The sequence below is a fragment of the Puma concolor genome, chromosome D1 (genome assembly GCF_028749965.1).
Source record: "Puma concolor isolate L17-30 chromosome D1, mPumCon1.1.hap2, whole genome shotgun sequence".
In the NCBI taxonomy this organism is placed as follows: domain Eukaryota; kingdom Metazoa; phylum Chordata; class Mammalia; order Carnivora; family Felidae; genus Puma; species Puma concolor.
The window spans coordinates 22,384,261-22,396,697 of record NC_141676.1 but is presented as its reverse complement, the minus strand read 5'-3'; the positions used below and the strand labels follow the sequence as shown (position 1 = coordinate 22,396,697).

Genomic DNA, 12,437 nt, shown 5'->3' with positions numbered 1-12,437 from the left:
TTACCAAAAATGGAAAAATGGAAAATGCATCCTCCTCTCTCCCTCTCTCTCTCTCTCATATGCACAAAGTCATAGAGACTCATTCACAGTGTATCTATACACAAGCCTCCCTACTGAGTTCTACAAAGCCCACAAAGCATGTTAAGGATATAATGTCCTTTTACACGTTAAGGACGTAATGTCCTGAGCATCAAACAAAGAATTGAGAGAAATTAGAAGTAAAAGGCACCTTAACTCAAATTAACTCTGTTCTTCCCATTTTATAGATAAGGAGAGTGAGTCTTGAGAGGTGAGGTGATTAGCCCGGGCTCACGCAGGTGATCATTTGGGAACATAAATCAAGCTGTCCTCTCCAAACTCTTAATATAGCCTTCTCTCTCCTATACTGGGCTACCTGCCCAGTATTGATCAATATTCATCATTTCAGTGGTCCCACACACTGATCTCATTGAGTGCCCATCATCCTATCCTCCCCCAAAATGCATGTGCATCTATAGAGAATCATGGGGCATCCTTCTGTTTCCATATAAAAAAAATTCCCCTTACCTTTTAGAAAATACTCCATGCTCTTCTTTTTCACAGTGATCATCTTTTGAGATATGGCCTTGGGAAAGGACCAGAGAAATAATTTTATTTTTTTATTGAAAGCTCCCAAATATGAGTTCATGGCTGGTTTGAATTTCCACTGATTCTCCTGCTCATGCTTCTGCCCACACAACCATAAATACTTTACTTGCCTCATGCTAATGATTTTCATCAATTTAAAGAGCTAGTTTAATTAATCTCCTGTTTAACAAAAAAACACAAGTCAATCTGATAAAATGTTTAGTAGAAAAAGTAAAGCTGATGTTCTTCCCCACAGTGATGCGCCATGTAGGTTTAAGGAACGGCGTGGGCAAGTGATACAGAAGTAATTTGTTACTGGAAAATAGCCTAGATGTGTGTGCTCATCTTAAAAACTTAGCACTACTAAGTGGCATTGTGCAAGCCTAACATCCCATCTTTCCCCAGCAAGCCTCTGCTCTGGGGAACAGATCCAGGTGATAGAGGTGCATGTCACATCCTGGTTGCTTGGGAAATAGGCCGTCATTTCATTTTGAACTTCCCAGTAGTATGAGTTCAGTAGTATGAGTTCAGCTTTCTCAGTAGAGATAACATTTTTTTTCCCCCAAAACCATCCATTATTTGTACTGGGGACTCAGTGTTAATTTCAATGCTTGTCAATTAAGTTCATCCCTTAATTTAATAGGGATTTGTATACAAAACATCACAGTGCTAATTCTAGTCTTTATTTCATGCCTAGAATGAGCTTTACCCTCCAAGCATCCTCGCATCCAATCACAACATCTCAGTTTATCCTGTAGCCAAAGTAATCCTCTTATGTATAGGTTTGATGAGATCTTCCTGCTTCAGAACCTCTTGGATTCCCACTCTCTACTAGATATAATCCAAGTTCTCTCACACAGCAATAAAGGTTGTAAACAATCTGAATCAGCCCACCTGACTAGACTTTTATGTCTTCTACTTAATTTTCACGAATCCTTTATGTCCTCTAAAACTTGTCTAGTTGAAAATCAAAGTCAGAATTAAATATATATATATACCTAATTAGTAGCTTTGCAAAAGCCTTTCCCCATCTGATACAATGATGCCTATGGGATTTAGGGGAAAAAAAGAAAATTAAAGAAGAAAATACCCAAGCCACACTTAATAGGACACATTTTTGAGAGCCTAAGAATGAGAGTTAAAAAAATAAAGTATCACTTGCTGAAAATTAAGCTGGCTACTCTCTAGGTTAAACAAAATGTTAAAAATAGAATTCAATCCTAAACATTTTATGCATCCATAAAAAGTTAAGAGAATCCAGCAAAAAAAAAAAAGGATAAAAATGAATAAAACATATGCAGCAATGTGCTATGCAATGAGGGTCTGTGTTCCACCTTCTGCCCCAAATTCTTATGTCAAAGGCTGTTCCCCAGTATGATGGTACTTGGATTCATAGCCTTTAGGAGGTATTTAGGTTTGGCTGAGGTCATAGGTATGGAGAACCCATGATGAATTGGTGCCCTTATAAAAGAATGAAGAACACAGAGCTCTCTTTTTCTGCTATATGAGGATAGAACAAGAAGTTGACAATCTGCAACCCAGAAGAGATTTCTCCCCAGAACCTGATTGTGCTACCATCCTGATCTCAGACTTTCAGCCTCCAGAACTATGAGGAATCAGTTTCTCTTATTCATGAGCCACACCATCTATGGTACTTTTTATGGCAGCTTCAACTTAGATACACTAGTTTTCAGCGTGGACCACGGACAGTGTAGGACAGTGATCTGTGAAAGAAGGTAAACAAATGAGATGATATCTATGACTCTCCTAACTGACCACCTGGAGGGAGATTCCAGGCCACAGTACATGGAGAAGAAATCCAAGAGCCTCCTGTTCTGCTTGAGTTGAGGAGACAGTATTTCAATTTTGGGGAGGCAAAAAGGCTAGAATTTGAGATGCAGAATACAGAGAGGAGAGAGTAGTACAGAGGGCTCCAGAGAACTGCCGAGGTTTCCATGTAAGCCATTAGATGAGTGCTGATTAGTACACAAGTGTGAGGAAACTACCAAGTCTGGAAGAAGAATCAGCAGATAGGAGCAGATGCACAAATCCCTGTTGCTCACACAAGAGGAAAAGTTCATGTTCTCACCAAACAGAATGGGCAGACTTCCTAACAAATGGGCCATTGAGCAGTGACCACAAAGGGTATTGCCTTGGTAGTGAGGTCTAATGAGCTGCAGACTAATGGCTGCTCTGCACCCAGTAAATAAACTAAAAAGAAAATTTTAAAAGAAATTAAATTATACCACATAACTTAACTGTATACAAAACCAAGACCACAAATATTGCAAGAAACAATAACAGAAAAAAATCCAGCAACCACTAGCATAAACTTTACAATGTCTGGCATCCAATAGGAAATTACTGGTCATGGAAAGAAGCAGGAACATTTGACCTATAGTGGAAAGAAACATCAGTTAATAGAGACAGACCCTAAGTTGACTTAGATGAAAGAATTAATAGAAAAAGATGTTAAACTGCTATTATAAATATACTCCATATGTTCAAGGAGGTAAATGAAAGGCATGGATATGTTAAGAGATATAGAAGATATGAAAATGATCAAATTGATGGGGGAGGGGAAGGAAAAAAGACGTTAGAGAGGGAGGGAGTCAAAGCATAAGAGATTCTTAAAAACTGAGAACAAACTGAGGGTTGATGGGGGGTGGGAGAGAGGGGAAGGTGGGTGATGGGTATTGAGGAGGGCACCTTTTGGGATGAGCACTGGGTGTTGTATGGAAACCAATTTGACAATAAATTTCATATTTAAAAATAAAATAAAATAAAAATTTAAAAAATGATCAAATTGAACTTCTAAAGTTGCAAAATGTGTTATCTCAGATGCAAAATACACTTGGTAGGATTAAAACCAGCTTAGATATTACAGATGCAAATATAACTCAAAGACATAGAAATATAAACAATCCAGAATGGAACTATCCATTTTAAAATATAAAATAAAATAAAATAAAATAAAATAAAATAAAATAAATAAAATAAAATAATAAAAGGAAGTTAACAAAGCATCCATTAGCTATGAGGCAACTTAAGGATCGTAAAATATATGTAATGATGTCTCAGAATTGAGACAGAATGGACAGAAAAAAATATGGACAAAAAAAAAAACTTGCAGAAATAATAACTAATATTTTTTTCCAAATTTAATGAGAACTATGAACCTACTGGTTAAAGGAGCTAATGAACCCAGGGAAATAATGAGAAAAGAAAAAAAAAAACCCTACAAAGTGACATCATAATCATATTGCTTAAAACTAGTGATACATTGGGGTGCCCAGGTGGCTCAGTCGGTTGAGTGTCCGACTTTGGTCTTGATCTCATGGTTTGTGAGTTCGAGCCCCCACCGGGCTCTGTGCTGACAGCTCAAGGCCAGGAGCCTAGTTCGGATTCTGTTTCTCCCTCTTCCTCTGCTCCCCCCCTGCTCACACTGTGTCTCTCTCTCAAAAATAAACAAAGATTAAAGAAAATTAAAAAAAAAAAAAAAAACTAGTTTAAATCTTACAAGCAGTGCAAAGAAAAACATTACATATAGAGGAAAAGACAAGAGACTCTTTGTTGGGAAAATTACAAATGGAAGAAAATGAAGCCACATCTGTAAAATACTGGTGGAAAAAAAAAAAAAAAGAAGACAACCAACAACCTGTTAACTTAGGATCCTATATCCCACAAAAATATTTTTTCACAGTGAAGGTAAAATAATATCTTTTCCATAAATACAGAACGTGAAAGTCTTCATCACTACCTGACAAGCATTACAGAAATGTTAAAGGAAGTACTTTAGACAGAAGGAAAGTGGTACCAGGTACCAGGTCGAAATTTGGAGTTAGACACAGGAGTGAAGTATACGGCACATGGTAAGTATGTGGGAAAAATTAAAATTTAAATGGTGATAAATAAACAAACAAAATGTAATTGGCTATTTAAAGCCAATATACCATATTTACCACATATACTATGATTTAAAAGTATACAAAATAAGATCTCTACCAGAATTTACTCATCCTATATTTTTTCCTGATTTCATCTCTATGAGGGAACATGCATTAAAAACTTGAAAAGAGGGGCCTGAGTTCTTTCTCCAGTTCTACTTCCAACTATGTAACCTGAGAAAGGGTGCTTTCTCATTCTGTGCCTCTGTTTCTCCTGTGTAAAAGAAAGGCATTGGCCTTTATTAAATTCTGTGGTTCTTTTACCATATGGTACACCCTTCCTAATGTCTCTTCTTGACAAATTCCTGTCACATGACTTCTAAGGAAGAACTGAAAGCAAGCTTGGAGAGCTTCAGAAAGACTTTTTAAGCAGGGTGATGTATAAATCAAAGAAAGAAGGAGGGCTGAACATTTTTTTTTTTAACAATAGTATTTAAGAGAAGTAAATGTCATGGGTGGTGACTCAAGCTGATGACTGTCAGATATTCATGATGCAGAACAAAAATGCCAATCTTGACATGATGAGAATAACTATCTTCATTGTCATCATGATTTTTTTTCAAATATTTATTCTATTTAAAGTACCTGAGTGGGTTGTATGAGGTATAGACCTCTCTCCATTTTACTTATTATATCTGACTTTGCAACCAGATACATACTATCAATAATATTTTAAATTCATCTCAGTAGAAATACACCTTACATAGTCTCTCTCACACACACACTTCAAAGTTCAGTTCAGTTCAACAAATATTGATTGAATATCAATTGAGGAATTCAATATGGTATATCAGAATGATATGAGACCGGGATTTTAATCTCAACACAGCTAACTAGCTTAATTACCTAGAAAAAGTCTTATTTTGTTAAAAATATGTTCTGTCTTCTATAAAAATGAGGAGGCTAAATTATATTATTCTGAAGGTCATTTCCAGTTACAAAGTCTTATAAGTGTCTCTTTACTTACAGCTGTGCTGGAAACTGTGGATGAAATAAACCAGTATAAGATATGCTTCTTACCTTTGAGAAAATTATGGTCTAATTAGGTCATAAACTATATACATATTTTTACAGTTTATTTATTAATTTTGACAGAGGGGTCAGAGAGAGAGAGAGAGAGAGAGAGAGAGAGAGAGAGAGAGAGAGAATCCCAAGCAGGCTCTACAATGCCAGTGTGGAGCTAAATGTGGGGCTCAAACTCATGAACCGCGAGATCATGACCTGTGCTGAAATCAGGTTGGGCACTTAACTGACTAAGCCACCCAGGTGCTTCTAAACTGTATACATATTTAACTCAGAATTAATTGCTAAATGTTGATTATGTGCAAGGAATTAGGCTTGGTGCTACTTGAATTATAATAAGTATAAACTCCAGGGAGATATTGTCAGTTAGGATTTCAGGAACAGCTTTGCAAAGAAGGTGAGATGCAGGATGGAATTTGAAGGATGGATGGTGTTAAACTACGGGTATTGTGAGAATATGGCTCACCCAGATGGTAGATTTTAGACAAAAGCTTTAAAAGAATAATATTTACTCACACTATGCTTATAAACAGGCAAGGTTTACAATAGGTAAGGCTTATTTAAATCATGTGTGTATGTCTCTGTGTCTGTGTGCAATTTATATACATCCACACACATTTCTTGACTGAGCCATTTTAATGAGGAGGAGAAAGAATGAGGACAAATGCAATGGGATGATGTAGTACAAATAGTACCCAGATATTCTAATTTCACATTCAAACACTGAAACTAACTAGGTCTACAATCTCATGTAACTCTTTTTACATTTCTTAGTGTTATTAGCACTACAATATGGTGGTGGTAGAGGGTATTAGGTAAACTAGATGAGTTTTGACTATCAGTGCTAGCTCTATCATTATATATTGACAATTTGAACTGAATTAGTGTTCACTTTGATCATTGCATCATATCTGTTTCTGAGATACAGAGGCACACAGCTCCTTCCAGAAGGAGTTGGTTACCTGGTTTGGGAACCACTGCATAGATATGAAATTGAGACTACAAATGTTTCTTTAATATCTGCATCCTCACTACACATTTTATCTCCATTTATGTGGCAACCTTGTTTTCCATGGTATTTCTTATGATTAACATAGAACCAACTACATTGTAGACATTAAGTTAACCTCTTACTTAAATTATCAGTGAATACACATTTATGAAAGTACACTGGTTAACTAATTAGTACCATATTGAGAGTTTTATTGGCTCTTTACTTCTGTTATTGAATAGTATAGACATATACCAGTTCATATATACTCATTTTTCCATCTTTTCTGATTGATTTGGTGGAAACAGTGTCAGTAGTTAGTCCACATTTAGCTCATAACAGAAGAGTCCACCACTAAATTGTATAATGTGCAAGACTTTGATGGTGCACTAATATTTTTTGAAAAATTGCCATCACCATCTCTGTTGTATTACATTGAATTACACCATGGCTATGCTGGTAATCTGGAAAGACCTAAGAGAAGAAAAGCAAAATGGCCTTAGCTAGAAGGGGAAACATGAGAAGAACAGAGGGTAGAAGCCACAGCATTACATGTAAAGCTCTTTGGGTGTCTTCCAAGTCATGAACCCCCCTTTTTTGAGGACTTAGTCATCTACATATCTTGTGTCCCTAACTCCATCAGTTCTTTGGTAAAATATCATATTTTCAAAGAGGTCTTCCAAACAATCTTAATTTATCATTGCAACTTCTTGTTTTTCTCCCTTTTCCCTTTCTCCACAGCAATTATCTTCTGGAATATTATGTGGGTTACAAATGTGTTTGGGTATTATCTGGCTCCTCCTGCTAGATTGTGAACTTTGAAAGGGCAGCTTTGCCTGCGTTTATATACATATCCTAAGTCTTCAGCATAATGCTAAAGTGGAATCTCAACAAATATTCAAAATTTCAAATATTCAATGTAAACTGCACCTTCTAACCCTGCACACCACTGATCACCTGGGCAGCAATGTTTTTATTCATGACTTATGACTGTGGTCACAGATGATTGCCTTAAGGCAGTTACCTTCTCAAATGTGGCCAAGGCATTTATATTAATAATATAGAAGAGTGGGAGAAATAGGTATTTTAAAAATCAACACACATAAACAAATAATTATAAATTGCACTACTGTGGCATGAAATAAAAGGATGAGCAAAAAATGGGATGCAATTTCCATTGGGAGGATTAAAGAAGATCTTCTGAAAGTACTAACTTGGGTGCAGTCTGGAAAGGGAAGAGAATTTTGAGTTGCGATGTTCTTCTTACTTCTTTTAATCCTAGCTAATTAGCCTTCAATGTTCATATCAGGGCACATGGAATCTTCTACGCAAGGGTGAATCAAAATTTTCTCACAGCCCCACAGATTTCTCCTGCAACGCCCTTAATACAGGACACTTTTACATGTGGTTGTGTGATTATTCACTTAACCCCTGTATTCCCTCTAGACTAAAAGCTTTATAAGTGAATGATCTCATTTCCTGGGTTTTCCCAATTCCTGATTTTGGCTTCTCTTGAGGAATAACTGAATGTCTGCGATCATTGGGTTTCAGAATAAAATTATGCATTCTTATAATAAAATTCCTGTTATTATTTATTTGCTAGCCTAGTACGTTTTTGTCTGGTGCAAACAAGAGATTTCCATTATGTCATATTTTGCTCTACAAAGATAAGTTTGCCATTCGCAGAACTAATATGAAAGATATAGCTGTCCCACAGGCTTTGCAGACAGGCAAACAAGGTTTCAAGTCCATGTCCTATCATTTAATGGTTGTATCACCTTGGGCCAGTCTTTCAATCCCTCTGAGCCACAATTTCCTAATCTTCAGTAGAGTGATAATAATGCCTACCTTAAGGGATGTGGTAAGATTAACTAGATGTTGCAAACAAAGTATCTACACTGTCTTAGCAAATAAATGAGCTTCATAAGATGGTTAATGAGATTACAAGATAATGGTTAATGCATAAGAAGAAAAAGGCAGAGGGGCTGCTTTTTACTACATCTCTTCAATAGAAATATATTGATAACTATTATGTACCAAGTTTGTGGCTAGATGTACAGTGATACAGTCATAATCAGGACACAAGCCTGTCACCAAGGTGAATACCAGTTGACTCCACATGATAATCACATGAAGATAGGAGCTGGAATCAGCTTTGTCTTCTGCTATTGCCAGCCCTTCTCTTTGATTCCCAGGGAGCAGTGAACTTTAAGGACCCAAGCTTTTTTTCCATTATTTTCCCTCTTCTTATGATACCATTTTACTCTGTAGTTTTTAAATAGTTACCAGGATGACTAAACAGAGGAAGCAACTACCTAAACACCATCTCCAAAACTGTAGTATAAGGCAAGATGTACATACCAAATAGAAAATGAAAAAAAAAAAAAAATGGCAGACTTGCCAAATGTTTCATAGGCACTCCATATTGATCTGGTTGTTTCCAGTTTTTTTTTTTAATAGGGAGAAGCAGAAGTAATTATTTTAAAACAAAATGGCACTTTATAGCTCCAAGAAGATTGGCATCCATGAGAAGTTATAAAAGTGATTACCTTTAGATTTCTTGTATCTGAGTAAGGATGCAAGAAGTTTAATGGCCTGCTAAGATGAATGTAGTCCTACAGGGACCCACATAATTCAGCACCTGTAGATACAGAGCTGAGAATTGGCCAGTAGGGTTTATTAATGTTGGTTACATGGGAACACACACACACACACACACGCACACGCACACGCACACGCACACACGATGCAAAATGCCCAGAGAGTTAAATACCATTTGTGACATCTCAAACTGAAACTACTGAACACTGAAACTACCACTATTGACGGTATAGGAAGCTCTTTACATTTGCAATAAGACTGATGATGATGGAGGGTGTTATTTTGAGCAAGGTACCAATCCTCAGAAGTTAGATTAGCAAAGGATGGGGGACAGGGGGCAAAATAAAGTAGCAAGCAACAACAACAATGGCTTTACTTAATATATATTATAAACAACCTTACAAAATTCACTAAGAATATCAAGGTTGAAGAAGGGTCTCAAAACAAACCTGTTAAGACTAAGGGTCATCAAGCTGTGATTAAAAAAACCCAAGAACACAAAATCAAAGTAACATTTTGAGAGGGCTTCTGCCAGCCCACACTCTGCCACAAGAGGTTTACCACAAGAGGTAAAACAAAGCTGGCAACTGTTTTAGTAAAATGTTTTAGTAAAATCATCCTAGCATGGGGTTTACAAGGGAGCAAGAGACAGTACATGGGGCTCACCGAGATTGTATTTTCCAAGAGATGAAAAATTGTTTTTAAAATAAAATTATGCAATACATAACTGAAAATAAAAACATTAAAATAAAATTTGTTTTCACTTCATTGCTGCTATTCCAGATTTTTATAGGCCCACCTTTTAAAATGGATCTTTGTAAGCTCATTTTAGCAAATGCTTTGCAAAATTTTAACGTGGAGTGAGTCATATTTAATTGCCACTGAACACTGACTTTATGAAGAATTTTGTCTAAATACAACCTTCAGACACAGAGACACTCATTTTTGCATAAGAAGTGCTGCTTGCTAGATCACAAAGACATTAATGAAAAAAATTAGAAAATAGATTACAGGCATTCTTTCCACAAAAACTGAAGCACAGGATTATTAGTTTTCATATCGCATAAAAATTCTACAGACATTGCATCTGTACTTGTCACTTTGTGTGTTAATTTTTCTTTAATTGCAGGCAGCTTCCCAATATTATAAACTGTAGCTTAATTCTATTCAAACTTTTCCAGCTAGGGTAATATATGCTTTGGCCTTGTCTGCTCTGCAAAGTTGGGATGGTTCTTTGCGAATAGGAAAGGTCTAGACACTATATTTTGTACACTTCTCACAATGCTGTTGGCAGAAAAACATTTCCTTTATATCCAGAGGTATAGAATTTGCAGCATTGGCCCAAGTAACCATACATTATTTTAATGATCAATTCATTTACTACAACCTCCCAATTGCCTAAATCCCTAATCGGAGTGTAAATGATTATAGACCATGGTGGACTCTTTTGTTTTTGCAACTGAAGCCTTTCTGAGTTAAATAAGCAGTTGGGCCTATTAACCCTTTCAGATACTATCATGAGTTTAATATAACCTTAGTGAGCCAACAACTATTTACAAAGCTATGTGCTAAAAAAGTGAATATTCAAGGTGAATCAGACCAAGCCTCTGCCCTTCATGGCCTCACAGAAATGTAAAAGTATAATTAGTTCTAGAATATTGAAACACAAATGGATCAGAAAAAGACATAATGAAAGTAGAGATTCCAAACTGGACAACATGGCTCAGGAAAATACTGCTTTTTCACTTGAGTCTGATAGGCTCATATATTTCACAATTAGGTAGGCTGGGGAGGGGTGGAGACAGAGGAGTAAGATAAAGAAACAGAAATACAGAAATATGTCTTAGAAGCATATCTAGAAATTTAAGTAGTATATATTTAAAAGAAGCATGGATGTGGCCTTTGGTTCATGGGATCAAAAAAACTTGGGATCAAATAGTTTCCCAAAACAGGTGTATTTTTAAAGAAGCTATCAGTCCAGACAAAAGGTCTGTGACTGAGACATGAAACAACCTTTATGACCCCACCAATAGGAAACAGTAGGAAACTTTGCAAAGGAGGTCAAATTTTCAGTGCCCATGGAGGATATGGAATGCAAAGCAAGGACCCCAACCAGACAGCAACCCTAGGGCCTAATCAAAGGACATTAAGAGCCTTCTCAGTGTCTGTCTAATAGAGTTTTAGAAACCCCTGATAGATAATGGGCACTAGGCAGAGAAACACCCTAATCTGCTCTGGATTATCACCATTCTGCCTCTACTTAGAGACAGTGCTTTGCTTTTGAGATTAGATTTGGCCAGTAGGTAATATCTTTAAGGTTTAAAATCTTAATTACATCTTCAAATCTCTTTTACAATGTAACATAACATGTTCACAGTTACCAGAGATTAGGACAAGGATGTTACTTGGTGAGCAGGAGGGGAATGGAATAGAGAGGCAAGGCATCCGGCCTACCATACCCATAATCCTGGACTTTGAGCTTGATGGCATAAACTTGGAATGGATTTTTTAATTGCCTCCCCTGGGAGGAGAGAGAGTAATATGTTGCTGACCGGAGGGATGGGAAGCTATATACATTATGATCAGCAAAGTAGATTATTTTTCATTACTCCTATTCACCAAATATTTCTGACCTCTAATCATTTGGTGGGATTGGATATCTGGCTTCTGACTGATTGAGTAGGGGCAGTTGACCAATTCTTGTAGAGAATACTTGCTGACCCATAATGGATTGCTTTTAAGCCAGAGAAATTGGGATTTTTTTTATAGTAGTTTGAATAACCCAGTCAATAATAGCTGGAATAGTAGATGTGCAACTATTATTTGTGAATGGAGGACTTCTAGGTCTAGTATTGGTGTCATAGTTTTCCCAACACACATGTATGATCTTTCCAATTAAAGGACAGATTCTTTAAAAACTTGCAAGGACAATTGGGTGACCCTATGTACAAAGTTAAATATTAATGTCTGCCTCAAATCATATACTACAATCATTTCACATAAATAGAGACTCACATTTGAAAGGCAGAATAATAAAGCATGTGTTAGATAATATAAAAAAATCTTCATGACCTTGGGGACAGGGATGATATCTCATTAAACTAGTCACCGGAAGCATTAACCATAAAGGAAAATTTGATGAATTTGATAATTAAAATTTTAAAAATTCTGTTCATCAAAATATACCAAGGAGAGTGAAAATCAAGTAGTGAAATGGGGAACACATTTTCAACGTAATCAGCAAAGGATTACTATGCAGAATATAATAA

General features: G+C 36.3%; 1 protein-coding gene across 9 annotated transcripts in view; it reads right to left on the bottom strand.

Moving 5' to 3' along the window:
* LRRC4C (leucine rich repeat containing 4C) overlaps positions 1-12,437 on the bottom strand; it is a 1,215,827-nt gene that overhangs the window by 225,335 nt on the left and 978,055 nt on the right. The window contains exon 6 of one of the 9 annotated variants that reach the window (XM_086677649.1): positions 547-604. The exons of the other annotated variants lie outside the window; for them this stretch is intronic. The gene's annotated coding sequence lies outside the window, so the exon portion shown is untranslated. The remainder of the gene's footprint in view (positions 1-546; positions 605-12,437) is intronic. 9 annotated transcript variants of the gene reach the window in all.